At 46.0% G+C, this 14664-nt stretch overlaps 1 protein-coding gene across 2 annotated transcripts in view; it reads right to left on the bottom strand.

The window, feature by feature from the left end:
* Positions 1 to 14664, bottom strand: part of LOC124024520 (protein tyrosine phosphatase type IVA 3-like) — a 90194-nt gene that overhangs the window by 53668 nt on the left and 21862 nt on the right. Inside the window, exon 1 of one of the 2 annotated variants that reach the window (XM_046338442.1) lies at positions 2566 to 2823. The exons of the other annotated variant lie outside the window; for it this stretch is intronic. The gene's annotated coding sequence lies outside the window, so the exon portion shown is untranslated. Of the gene's footprint in view, positions 1 to 2565; positions 2824 to 14664 lie in introns of those variants that run through there. 2 annotated transcript variants of the gene reach the window in all.

Genomic DNA, 14664 nt, shown 5'->3' with positions numbered 1-14664 from the left:
TACGCTAACCACACGCAGCGCCCACGCTAACCACACGCAGCGCCATACGCTAACCACACGCAGCGCCATACGCTAACCACACGCAGCGCCATGCGTTAACCACACGCAGCGCCACCACACGCGTTAACCACACGCAGCGCCATACGCCTAACCACACGCAGCGCCCGCTAACCACGCAGCGCCATACGCCAACCACACGCAGCGCCATACGCTAACCACACGCAGCGCCATACGCTAACCACACGCAGCGCCATACGCTAACCACACGCAGCGCCATACGCTAACCACACGCAGCGCCATACGCCAAGCGCCACCACACAGCGCCATACGCTAAACACACGCAGCGCCATACGCTAACCACACAGCGCCATACGCTAACCACACGCAACGCTAACCACACGCAGCGCCATACGCTAACCACACGCAGCGCCATACGCTAACCACACGCAGCGCCATACGCTAACCACACGCAGCGCCATACGCTAACCACACGCAGCGCCATACGCTAACCACACGCAGCGCCATACGCTAACCACACGCAGCGCCATACGCTAACCACACGCAGCGCCATACGCTAACCACACGCAGCGCCATACGCTAACCACACACGCAGCGCCATACGCTAACCACACGCAGCGCCATACGCTAACCACACGCAGCGCCATACGCTAACCACACGCAGCCCCATACGCTAACCACACGCAGCGCCATACGCTAACCACACGCAGCCCCATACGCTAAACACACACAGCGCCATGAGTTAACCACACACAGCGCCATACGCTAACCACACACAGCGCCATACGCTAACCACACACAGCGCCATACGCTAACCACACACAGCGCCATACGCTAACCACACACAGCGCCATACGCTAACCACACACAGCGCCATACGCTAACCACACACAGCGCCATGTACTGCATACTTCGAGATGGTAGGACACAAATGGAAAACACTGTGCAGTAGGGACACTTCTCCAGTTATTTCTACTATTTTAGCACTGTAGGGACACTTCTCCAGCTATTTCTACTATTTTAGCGCTGTAGGGACACTTCTCCAGCTATTTCTGCTACTTCAGCGCTGTAGGGACACTTCTCCAGCTATTTCTACTATTTCAGCGCTGTAGGGACACTTCTCCAGCTATTTCTGCTACTTCAGCTCTGTAGGGACACTTCTCCAGCTATTTCTACTATTTTGGCGCTGTAGGGACACTTCTCCAGTTATTCCTGCTATTTCAGCGCTGTAGGGACACTTCTCCAGTTATTCCTGCTATTTCAGCGCTGTAGGGACACTTCTCCAGTTATTCCTGCTATTTCAGCGCTGTAGGGACACTTCTCCAGTTATTCCTGCTATTTCAGCTCTGTAGGGACACTTCTCCAGCTATTTCTACTATTTTGGCGCTGTAGGGACACTTCTCCAGTTATTCCTGCTATTTCAGCGCTGTAGGGACACTTCTCCAGTTATTCCTGCTATTTCAGCGCTGTAGGGACACTTCTCCAGTTATTCCTGCTATTTCAGCGCTGTAGGGACACTTCTCCAGTTATTCCTGCTATTTCAGCGCTGTAGGGACACTTCTCCAGTTATTCCTGCTATTTCAGCGCTGTAGGGACACTTCTCCAGTTATTTCTACAGTTATACCACAATTCACAATCTTGATCAGGATGATACTAGTAGTGTTGTTTTACCTGTAGAGACATACTGTAACCTGGTAGTGTTGTCTGTCGTAATATGGATGAGGTTGCAGCCTACCGTTTAAATGTACTATGGATGAGGTTGCAGCCTACCGTTTAAATGTACTATGGATGAGGTTGCAGCCTACCGTTTAAATGTACTATGGATGAGGTTGCAGCCTACCGTTTAAATGTACTATGGATGAGGTTGCAGCCTACCGTTTAAATGTACTAAGGATGAGGTTGCAGCCTACCGTTTAAATGTACTAAGGATGAGGTTGCAGCCTACCGTTTAAATGTACTAAGGATGAGGTTGCAGCCTACCGTTTAAATGTACTAAGGATGAGGTTGCAGCCTACCGTTTAAATGTACTAAGGATGAGGTTGCAGCCTACCGTTGAAATGTACTATGGATGAGGTTGCAGCCTACCGTTTAAATGTACTATGGATGAGGTTGCAGCCTACCGTTTAAATGTAATAAGGATGAGGTTGCAGCCTACCGTTTAAATGTAATAAGGATGAGGTTGCAGCCTACCGTTTAAATGTAATAAGGATGAGGTTGCAGCCTACCGTTTAAATGTACTAAGGATGAGGTTGCAGCCTACCGTTTAAATGTAATAAGGATGAGGTTGCAGCCTACCGTTTAAATGTAATAAGGATGAGGTTGCTGCCTAATTGAGGTAACGCGGACACACTGACAGTAATTCGATACAATCTATGGGGGCTTCGGCTTTACAGTTATTACTACACTATCTCCTTGCCAAAATAACTTCCCTCACTACCTCCTAACTGAACACAGTAGCCAACTGAAGTAGAAAATACAACTGTATGTGAAAGTAAAAGTCCAGAGTAAAACTAGCACTCAGAGAAGCCACCGTATTGTACTGCTCACCTGAGACAACTTCTTTGACAAGAAAACATCCTCAAATAGACAAGAAGAGAAACAACAAGCAGCCTTCTTTAGATTCCTTCCTCACAGCTAAAGCCCAAGAAGCATTTCATTCCTCTGTCACCACCAGGTTGATCAAGCTCATCAAACCCCAGGTCCTCCAAGGAGTCTCTCCAACCTGTTACTCTGCAGAGCTTCCCCTTCACACACTGAGCGTCCATCCACACTGCACACACCCGTGAGAAAGCTTATAGTAATCTAGGCAAATACTTCTTCACCACGCCTCTCCTCCTGCGGTCCCTCCCACAGGCTCTCTCTCCTCCTGTGGTCCCTCCCACAGGCTCTCTCTCCTCCTGTGGTCCCTCCCACAGGCTCTCTCTCCTCCTGTGGTCCCTCCCACAGGCTCTCTCTCCTCCTGTGGTCCCTCCCACAGGCTCTCTCTCCTCCTGTGGTCCCTCCCACAGGCTCTCTCTCCTCCTGTGGTCCCTCCCACAGGCTCTCTCTCCTCCTGTGGTCCCTCCCACAGGCTCTCTCTCCTCCTGTGGTCCCTCCCACAGGCTCTCCCTCCCCTGTGGTCCCTCCCACAGGCTCTCTCTCCTCCTGTGGTCCCTCCCACAGGCTCTCTCTCCTCCTGTGGTCCCTCCCACAGGCTCTCTCTCCTCCTGTGGTCCCTCCCACAGGCTCTCTCTCCTCCTGTGGTCCCTCCCACAGGCTCTCTCTCTGCCATGTCTGTTCTGAACCAGTTGAGACTGCCCAGGTTTGTCATATGACACTGACAGCACTCAACTGTTAATGTCACAAACAAATGCATGTAATGCTCTAGGAGGCACAGAGAGTTGACCCATAAATATAGTGATGTTGGTTAGGGTTATGGGTTGTTCTGACTCCTGGGGGTGACTGTTAAATATAGTGAAGTTGGTTAGGGTTATGGGTTGTTCTGACTCCTGGGGGTGACTGTTAAATATAGTGAAGTTGGTTAGGGTTATGGGTTGTTCTGACTCCTGGGGGTGACTGTTAAATATAGTGAAGTTGGTTAGGGTTATGGGTTGTTCTGACTCCTGGGGGTGACTGTTAAATATAGTGAAGTTGGTTAGGGTTATGGGTTGTTCTGACTCCTGGGGGTGACTGTTAAATATAGTGAAGTTGGTTAGGGTTATGGGTTGTTCTGACTCCTGGGGGTGACTGTTAAATATAGTGAAGTTGGTTAGGGTTATGGGTTGTTCTGACTCCTGGGGGTGACTGTTAAATATAGTGAAGTTGGTTAGGGTTATGGGTTGTTCTGACTCCTGGGGGTGACTGTTAAATATAGTGAAGTTGGTTAGGGTTATGGGTTGTTCTGACTCCTGGGGGGGTGACTATTAAATATAGTGAAGTTGGTTATGTTATGGGTTGTTCTGACTCCTGGGGGTGACTGTTAAATATAGTGAAGTTGGTTAGGGTTATGGGTTGTTCTGACTCCTGGGGGTGACTGTTAAATATAGTGAAGTTGGTTAGGGTCATAGGTTATGGGTTGTTCTGACTCCTGGGGGTGACTGTTAAATATAGTGAAGTTGGTTAGGGTTAACAGTCACCCCCAGGAGTCAGAACAACCCATAACATAACCAACTTCACTCTGTTCACTCCCCTTTCCCTTAACTGCTAGTATACAGAAACATAATGTACCAACTTCACTATATTTAATGTACCACCATCTACTCTGTTCTCTCCCTTAACTGTTAGTATACAGAAACATAATGTACCACCATCTACTCTGTTCTCTCCCCTTTCCCTTAACTGTTAGTATACAGAAACATAATGTACCACCATCTACTCTGTTCTCTCCCCTTTCCCTTAACTGCTAGTATACAGAAACATAATGTACCACCATCTACTCTGTTCTCTCCCCTTTCCCTTAACTGTTAGTATACAGAAACATAATGTACCACCATCTACTCTGTTCTCTCCCCTTTCCCTTAACTGTTAGTATACAGAAACATAAACCACCATCTACTCTGTTCTCTCCCTTAACTGTTAGTATACAGAAACATGTACCACCATGGGACATCTGTCTTCAGCTGTCAATCAAACCCATAGTGGCGCTAGCTAGCTGACAGAGACCTGTGGCGGCTGAACAAAGGGGCTTGACGGTCTATTTCTGTGTAGCTGCCAGCACGCCAGCCAAGGACTTTAATGGAGCCCACAGGTCAGCCATTCCTATAAGAGCATTAACTGTGGCTCTAGTCCCAAATGGAACCCTACTCCCTATCAGGCCTGGTCAAAAGTTGTGCACTATATAAGGGAATGGGGTGGCATTTGGGACTCAGACAGTGTGACTGTGGGTCAGGTGGGGAATGAAAGGACTACAGCTACTGACTGGCTCATAAATAACATCACACATGAGTCAGACTTCTATCTGCAGCAATGAAGCAGTGGTATTGATGGGCTGTTTCATTGTCATTGCTGCAGAGTGTGAGCGGAGCAGAGCGGTCGGAAATCACACTCGTCGCTCACGGGCGCTCCATGTCCTTTCTAACCGCTCCGCTAGAAAACGCTCCTCGTTCACGGGCGCTCCATGTCCTTTCTAACCGCTCCGCTAGAAAACGCTCGTCGTTCACGGGCGCTCCATGTCCTTTCTAACCGCCTCCGCTAAAAACGTCCCAAATCCTCGTTCACAGGCGCTCCATGTCCTTTCTAACAGCTAGAAAACGCTCCTCGTTCACGGGCGCTCCATGTCCTTTCTAACCGCTCCGCTAGAAAACGCTCCTCGTTCACGGGCGCTCCATGTCCTTTCTAACCGCTCCGCTAAAAAAACGCTCCTCGTTCACAGGCGCTCCATGTCCTTTCTAACAGCTAGAAAACGCTCCTCGTTCACGGGCGCTCCATGTCCTTTCTAACCGCTCCGCTAGAAAACGCTCCTCGCTTACAGGACATTTTTAAAAACGCAGCTCCAAATTCGTTCTTTTCATTAATATATATATATATTTTTTAACCAACACCCATCTATTTGTGACTACATGGACCGACCATTTGCTTTTGCAGTATTGAAACCAAACCATATAATTTGAATGAAAATAATTGAAACATGTAAAAGGTGACTAAGAAGCGCTCTTCATTTGAAAACAGGACACGTGTCTTATTAAACAGCATAGAAACACTGTAAATAGGTCAGTAGCCAGACAGGTGGCCTAAAACGGAACAACAATGGATTATTTAAGCTGTATTATTAGACTATTATCACAAGGCTATAGCCTACAAATAAATCCATTGTGGAGCATTAGTGAGTGTGACACACTAGGCTGGTAGAGAGGCAGGGACATAGAGAGCTCAGCATTTAAACATTTAGTTGTTAAATCATTGTCGTCTAGAAATTGCACATATAGGGTGTGACTTACTGAGAATTAAATAAAAATTACACAAAGAATGCCTTATAAGGCTCAATCTACAGTGCCTTTGAATTCATTTTTTGAAACTGTAGTAAGTACACAATCATGCATTTAGGTAAGGTGATTTTTCAGATTCCACAAGGACTCATTAGGTTGTGGACACTACATCACACTCCCTCCACTGCTCTCGGTCCTCCTCATCTTTGTAAGTCACCTTGGTTTAGCACCTGTGTGTTTTATCAGTTTCTTTATGAAGATATTTAGTGAACTCCATGACAGTAGCTAAAGCAAGGGGCTACAGCAGCACACAAGTAGGCTACAAATGCATGCTGGGCCAGGCAGGCCCTGAGCTGGTGAAGTGAGCGTTACTGGAGCGGGTGAAAGGCCGACGCTCCAGCCGTTGGGAAAGTTGCTCCGCCTCTCGCTCCAGCTCCACTCACATACTCTGCATTACCGCTGTTACAACACCCTGCTCCACCTCTTATGATTTTTATCAGACTTTAGGTGTGTTAATTGTCACGAATAGTCCAGTCTGTTGGAGTACTAACAATAGTCCTTGGCTCAGGCTAGCTAGCTACATCACCAGTATACCATGTTACAGTCCAGGATCAGGCGAGCTAGCTAGCTACATCACCAGTATACCACGTTCCAGTCCAGGATCAGGCTAGCTAGCTACATCAGTATACCACGCTCCAGTCCAGGATCAGGCTAGCTAGCTAGCTACATCACCAGTATACCACGCTCCAGTCCAGGATCAGGCTAGCTAGCTACATCACCAGTATACCATGCTCCAGTCCAGGATCAGGCTAGCTAGCTACATCACCAGTATACCATGCTCCAGTCCAGGATCAGACTAGCTAGCTACATCACCAGTATACCATGCTCCAGTCCAGGATCAGGCTAGCTAGCTACATCACCAGTATACCATGCTCCAGTACAGAATCAGACTAGCTAGCTACATCACCAGTATACCATGCTCCAGTCCAGGATCAGGCTAGCTAGCTACATCACCAGTATACCATGCTCCAGTCCAGAATCAGACTAGCTAGCTACATCACCAGTATACCATGCTCCAGTCCAGAATCAGACTAGCTAGCTACATCACCAGTATACCATGCTCCAGTCCAGAATCAGACTATCTAGCTACATCACCAGTATACCATGCTCCAGTCCAGAATCAGACTAGCTAGCTACATCACCAGTATACCATGCTCCAGTCCAGGATCAGGCTAGCTAGCTACATCACCAGTATACCATGCTCCAGTCCAGGATCAGGCTAGCTAGCTACATCACCAGTATACCATGCTCCAGTCCAGAATCAGACTAGCTAGCTACATCACCAGTATACCATGTTCCAGTCCAGGATCAGGCTAGCTAGCTACATCACCAGTATACCATGCTCCAGTCCAGGATCAGACTAGCCAGCTACATCACCAGTATACCATGCTCCAGTCCAGGATCAGGCTAGCTAGCTACATCACCAGTATACCATGCTCCAGTACAGAATCAGACTAGCTAGCTACATCACCAGTATACCATGCTCCAGTCCAGGATCACTGTTCCAATAACAGCCTTACTGTAGCCTAGCCAAACACCACTCTTTTATCTAATGTTGTTATGTGTCTATTCCGGTCTCACCCGAAAACAGTAGCCTATAATATCTATCAGGGCTGTTATTGTTCTAAGTAGGAGGTAAATTTACAGGGCCTCCTGTGGAGTAAAACCATTTCAGCCTATCAAGAGGTAGGAAGCCCTGCTGAGTAGCTGAAACTGGGCCAAAGGTTGCTTACCAAATAGCGCCCTATCTACCATCACGGGCCCTGGTCAAAAGTAGTGCACTATAAAGGGAATAGGGTGTCATTTGGGATACAGTCCAAGTCTGAGCCTTGCCAGAGGACCAGATATTATGTATATGATTACTCATATGGAGTAACACACACACACACACACACACATTCTCACCAGCCCAACCCCCCAACCCCACCACCACACACACACACACACACACACTCCCACATACATCACAGTGACACTCACCAGCCCAAACACGAGACCCGAATCTTAGAGACCAGTTAGATGTTTGTAGCAGGGACAGAGCCGCAAGCAGTGGTCCTTCCTCCTTTGAGGAGCAGGTACACAGAGTTTTAAACCCAGAGTGCCGAGCAGCTTCAGGAGATGCAGACCAAACAGACCAGACCTGGGTTTGAGGTTTGGGAAGTCAATTGGTTGGTTTGTAAGTCTTCAGCTTCCATTAAAACTAGCACTTGATAACTGACTAAATGAAATCAGGATACATTTACATTTAAGTCATTTAGCAGACGCTCTTATCCAGAGCGACTTAGACAACAGCAACACATCACAGACAACAGAACAACAATTCCTCATAGCCTAATTTCTCTCTCCACAATGGCTCATCTCTCCACTCTCCTTAATGGCTTCTCACCTGTACACACAGTCTAATCCTTCATACACAGGGCCAGTGTGTTACAAAACTAGACTTTAACAGCTCTGTCTCTGGATAGGCCTAAATATAGTGCCCAGTGATCCCGGAGGAGGGCAAGCCTTTATCTGTTTGTTGTTGGCTTTATACTTGGGTTATGAAGTCATGCCGTGGCTCAGTAAAGGATGTAGCTTGGCCAAGCTTATTAGCTACTACATTGACTGTCAACCACAACAAGCTGGGAATTAAAAAACTATTAAGCTTAGCAGTTTGAGGCCTCAAATAGACCTCAGGGTTGACTTAGTAAACACAAGATTTATTATAAAAAGCTATTTAGGCCTAGGTATTGTAGGTCCACTACTTTAGAGTCAGTGATGCACAACTCAAACAGCCGTATCGGCCAGATATCCACAACAACTAGAGGGCACGGCGGTGAGGCTAGACTTCTCCATTGTTGTTGTCACGCAGACTGACTAGATGACTGGTAAACATGTCCACACGGTATCCTAGCAGCCAGGCCACAGAGGCCAGAGCATCATTCTGAGAAATCTTCAGATGGCTTGGGCTGTCCTCTGAGGACGTTAATTGGATGATTATGTGGCAGGAATGGACGATCACATGACTACACTGGGTAGGCAACAGAGATCACAGAGAGCAGAACAGGTCAACCAATCAAATGTATATATAAAGCCCATTTTACATCAGCCGATGTCACAATGCGCTATACAGAAACCCAGCCTAAAACCCCAAACAGCAAGCAATGCAGATGTAGGAAGCACGGCGGCTAGGAAAAACTCCCGAGAAAGGCCAAAACCTAGGAAGAAACCTAGAGAGGAACCAGGCTATGAGGGATGGCCAGTCCTCTTCTGGCTGTGCCGGGAGAAGATTATAACTGTACATGACCAAGATGTTCAAACGTTCATAGATGACCAGCAGGGTCAAATAATAATAATCACAGGGTGCAACAGGTCAACAGGTCAGCACCTCAGGAGGAAATGTCAGTTGGCTTTTCATAGCTGTTCATTCAGAGTTAGAGACATTAGGTGCGTTTAGAGAGAGAGAGTCAAACACTGATGATTTGTTGTGAACAACATGAAAGACATTGAGTGACATGATGTTACTGTATTGATACAGCTCATGATGCAGGCTATACGGTACGGACCCCTAGTTCTAATGATCAGTCTCTACATCAATCACCGTGGTGAAGGAACTAACTAGGTTTGGGAATTGCCAGGGACCTCACGATCACGATACGGAGGTGCCGATTCTATATGGATTTCGATTCGATACTGAGATTTTATTCAGATTCATGCTTACCATACAGTACCAAGTCAAAAGTTTGGACACACCTACTCATTCAAATGTTTTTATTTTTACTAACCGACTTGCCAAGTTACATAAAAGGTTACATGTTTTTTAATACAAAAATAAATAAACTCAGCGAAAAAAGTAATGTCCCTTTTTCAGGACCCTGTCGTTCAAAAGATAATTCGTAAAAATCCAAATAACTTCACAGATCTTCATTGTAAAGGGTTTAAACACTGTTTCCCATGCTTGTTCAGTGAACCATAAACAATTAATGAACATGCAACTGTGGAACAGTCGTTTAGACACGAACAGCTTACAGACGGTAGACAATTAAGGTCACAATTATGAAAACTTAGGACACTAAAGAGGCCTTTCTACTGACTGAAAAACACCAAAAGAAAGACGTGTCTTAGGCATGCTGCAAGGAGGCATGAGGACTGCAGATGTGGCCATGGCAATAAATTGCAATGTCCGTACTGTGAGACGCCTAAGACAGTGCTACAGGGAGACAGGACAGACAGCTGATTGTCCTCGCAGTGGCAGACCACATGTAACAACACCTGCACAGGATCAGTATATCCGAACATCACACCTGCGGGACAGGTACAGCATGGCAACAACAACTGACCGAGTTACACCAGGAATGCACAATCCCTCCATCAGTGCTCAGACTGTCCGCAATAGGCTGAGAGAGCCTGGACTGAGGGCTTGTAGGCCTGTTGTAAGGCAGGTCCTCACCAGACATCACCGGCAACAACATCTAACTAAGTAGGTCAACTAAATAAAATCATTAGGTACATTCCACCAAAAGGTTTTGTGGAGAAAATAAATGTCAGGGGGGTTGTGTGTGTGGGGGGGGTTGTGTGTGTGTGTGTGTGGGGGGGGGTCCCCAACAAATAATAATCAAGGGGAAATCATTCAGGTCAGGTGAGAGGGATATCACAGCATGTAGGACAAGGGCTACGTCCCAAAGGTTTATAAAAAATATATACAATAAAATATACAAAACAATTATAATAAAATTGGTCATTCTGCCCCCGAACAAGGCAGTTAACCCACTGTTCCTAGGCTGCCATTGAAAATAAGAATTAGTTCTTAACTGACATGCCAAGTTAAATAAAAGGTCAATTAAAAAAAGTTGTGTTACTATATAGGGAATAGGGTCCCCATAGGGCTCTGGTTAAAAGTAGTGCACTATATAGGGAATAGGGTGTGATTTGGGACATACACACGGTATCAAAGTTGATAAGTTGGGTTGGAATTCTGTAGCAGTCTGTCGGCATTACAGGCATTTCCCCAGGTGGGTCAAGCCTTGGTCTGCTGGTCTGCTGCGTTTGACAGGATGGGAGATGTGTGTTGGACACCAGCATTGTTGTGACACTACACTGCAGAGTGTCTTCACAGTGAGTACTGTAGTCAGGGCCCTCACAGACACCTGCTGTCTATATTTAACACCACCAGCTGTTACCTAATACATTTAGCCTGGGCTGGCTGCAACCAAGAGTAGCCAGGCAGCGTTGGATAACTCCGGGAGCTAGCTGGGGTCGCTTGTTTTGAAACCCGAGACCCCTCCTCTGGTCCAAAAACAAAGTCAAACAGGAAGAAGATTGCAGATTTAAAAAAGACATGGAGCAGCATTGATACGTTTCAGAGGAGGCCATTTTAGAATTCGTCTGGCGTCCTTGTGATGGGAGTGTCTTCTGGAGTACACTACCACACCTTGTTATGTCATTATATTTGGTTGTTAATAAGGTTGATGTACTGCACTTGTATCACTCCATTTGTTACACTACAACTCTGAACATTTAGGCTGGACTGCACGTCTAGGGTAATGAATGGTACCAGACATTAGTCTGGACTACACGTCTAGGGTAATGAATGGTACCAGACATGGAATAGCTACATTAGTCTGGACTACACGTCTAGGGTAATGAATGGTACCAGACATGGAATAGCTACATTAGTCTGGACTACACGTCTAGGGTAATGAATGGTACCAGACATGGAATAGCTACATTAGTCTGGACTACACGTCTAGGGTAATGAATGGTACCAGACATGGAATAGCTACATTAGTCTGGACTACACGTCTAGGGTAATGAATGGTACCAGACATGGAATAGCTACATTAGTCTGGACTACACGTCTAGGGTAATGAATGGTACCAGACATGGAATAGCTACATTAGTCTGGACTACACGTCTAGGGTAATGAATGGTACCAGACATGGAATAGCTACATTAGTCTGGACTACACGTCTAGGGTAATGAATGGTACCAGACATGGAATAGCTACATTAGTCTGGACTGCACGTCTAGGGTAATGAATGGTACCAGACATGGAATAGCTACATTAGGCTGGACTACACGTCTAGGGTAATGAATGGTACCAGACATGGAATAGCTACATTAGGCTGGACTACACGTCTAGGGTAATGAATGGTACCAGACATGGAATAGCTACATTAGTCTGGACTACACGTCTAGGGTAATGAATGGTACCAGACATGGAATAGCTACATTAGTCTGGACTACACGTCTAGGGTAATGAATGGTACCAGACATGGAATAGCTACATTAGTCTGGACTACACGTCTAGGGTAATGAATGGTACAAGACATGGAATAGGCTTACTGACAGCAAATATTTAAAATTTCAGTTTGCCCACCTTATCTACCCCCCCGGCTGCCGATAGCCCTTTCATGTGGTCATGGGAGTGCATTACCCAACTGTAAAGGTCAAACTGACAAAAACAAACACAATGACGCACCCTGGGATACCTTACACCCTGGAGAAGGCGGAGCCTAGAAGACAACGATTTTGGCAACCTAGCTTTAGGTGGAAAGGTTATATACACACCACAGCAGTACCATTTACATCAATGGGCATGCCTGATTTGTGGTATCAAAAAAATTATATATATATTTTAGAGGCCTCATTTCAAACCGGGGGCTTCCTGAATGTGCCACAGGTAACATACATATGCAATGTTAACTAGGCCTGCTCTCTGTCAATTAGAATGGGGGCCGTCCTCATTTAATTGATCAGTCACGACTAACCCATAGGAAACCACTTTGCTGACTAATTAGATATGTGCTTTCTCTCTCCGTGCATAAAGTAGCTCTTTGATTGCCAGGTTCTCTGACTACAGGGTTAAATCAAGCCCTCTAAGAAATATTATGTAACCTCGGTTCTTAGAAAGTCAAAGGAAACTTCTCCATTAGAAACTTCTCTGTTAGAAAGGCACGGGTTATGGAAGGTCAGATTGCACAATTACTGTACAATCGCAGAGCAACAGACTAGAAGGACAGGGACTTTGTTATATCGGTAGGTCATTGATTCATACAGAGAGAGAGAGAGAGAGAGAGAGAGAGAGAGAGAGAGAGAGAGAGAGAGCCCTGAGACTCTGATATATCCCAACATGATAAAAACTGTGATATCTCAAAAGGAAGTTTTGCTTTACCAGATGAAGGGCTATTCTTGACCTCATGGGAATCCTTAGTTGGACGTCAGAAATCAAGGTCAAGTTCATGTATAAACAGCCAGCCTGTCAGACCCCAAGGAGGAGGAGATCTCTGTCACTATAGTGACTCCTAAAGGGATAGTACAGCTGGTATGCATCCTGCCAGGTCACTCCCCTGCAGGCACATGTGATCATACATACCCCCCAAAATCCTGGCTCATTTTTAGATTTGACATCAAATCCATTATTAATGTTTACATACAGTTTTACTCATTTCATATGTAGATACTGTATTCTACTGTATTTAGTCAATGCCACTCCGACATGTCTCATCCTTATATTTATATATTTCTTAATTCCATTCTTTTACTTTTAGATGTGTGTGTATTGTTTTGAATTGTTAGATACTACTGCACTGTTGGAGCTAGGAACACCAGCATTTGGCTAAATATTTGTATGTGACTAATAAAATGTGATTTTATTGTACCCCACACACCATTGCTACCCTCTTGGCCAGGTCTCCCTTGTAAAAGAGGTCTTCTGACCTTAATGGGACTTCCTGGTTGGATAAAGGTTAAATAAATACGTTTTTAAAACCCCACCCAGGGTTACCTGAAGACGTGTGTACACAGTGTAACCTTGGAATCACCTCAGTGAGTGCGGTCATCAAATATCTAGCTAATGCGTTCAGCTGAGTGGACGAGATGAACTGCTCTGTATGGAAAGTGGACGTAAGTATGAGTAATATAATCACTGAGATAACATGAGCTCATCCTTTTTTCCCCTTGGTTGGCTCACATGGTCAGAGGAGGCAACCAACCAGAGGGATTCATTATCTTTATATGACATCATCACTGTGGTTATTGCTGCCAATAGGTCCTCTCCACCTGTGGCATCTGCAAGCCTCGGCGAGCAACTACAGTCTGGTAAAAAGTAGGCCTACAAGGCTTCTGGCTATGGGGACTTGTGTGTGTCATACACATCTATAAAAAGGCCATAGGGAATAGGATGGATTTTTCCCAGAAAGCTACGTGCTTGATGTGGCTTCTACACAAAACCCCACTCCAATACTGTTTTCTCTTAGAGCGAGGAGTCCTGCGGAGGACATAAATAGGATGAATGGCTTTTTTTCCCCCAACAGAGCCCACTCCAAAGGCCAATGTCAGCCAGAGTGGCACACTGGTTAATTTAGCTGAACTAAGGGTAACCCACAAGAAAGCTGCACTCTCATGTAGAGAAACAGGAACAGATTGCTCTACTATCTCTGCTCTGTCTGATGTACTTGCTCAACTCTGAGCCAGTCACAGATCTATGGTTTAGACATGGGGTAGGCTACGTCCCAAATGGCACTCTATTCCCTTTAACTTTTGACCAGACGCACGCGCGCGCACACACACACACACACACACACACACACACGCACACGCACACACGCACACACGCACACACGCACACGCACACACGTCAAATGTTTTAGGACACCTGCTCATTCAAGGGTTTTTCTTTATTTGTACTATTTTCTACATTGTA

Source organism: Oncorhynchus gorbuscha, unplaced genomic scaffold (assembly GCF_021184085.1).
Source record: "Oncorhynchus gorbuscha isolate QuinsamMale2020 ecotype Even-year unplaced genomic scaffold, OgorEven_v1.0 Un_scaffold_1907, whole genome shotgun sequence".
Lineage (NCBI taxonomy): Eukaryota > Metazoa > Chordata > Actinopteri > Salmoniformes > Salmonidae > Oncorhynchus > Oncorhynchus gorbuscha.
The sequence above is the reverse complement of the archived record's forward strand: the minus strand, read 5'-3'. Positions and strand labels throughout refer to the sequence as shown.